The sequence below is a fragment of the Trypanosoma equiperdum genome, assembly GCF_001457755.1.
Source record: "Trypanosoma equiperdum strain OVI genome assembly, contig: ctg_1989, whole genome shotgun sequence".
NCBI classification, from domain to species: domain Eukaryota; phylum Euglenozoa; class Kinetoplastea; order Trypanosomatida; family Trypanosomatidae; genus Trypanosoma; species Trypanosoma equiperdum.
Window position 1 is genome coordinate 2,064 of NW_027124047.1, and position 240 is coordinate 2,303.

Sequence of the window (240 nt, forward strand, 5' to 3'; positions counted from 1 at the left end):
AACGTCGTTCCACTTGGCATGCCGCTAGTGCCTTACCAACCTCCGTTTTTACTGTGTCGGCTGCACCCCAGTTCGCTGCTGTGAGGCTCGTTGCAGTTTGCTTGCAGTTTTTTAAGCCATCGGCCTCGACGCCGATGCACAGGCATAAGAGGTCTGTCGTTAGAGCTTTGCCGGCAGCTGTGCCGGCGCCCGAAACGCAGGTTGCTGCTGCTGTCTGGGCCAGACCTGTGGCATCAAATT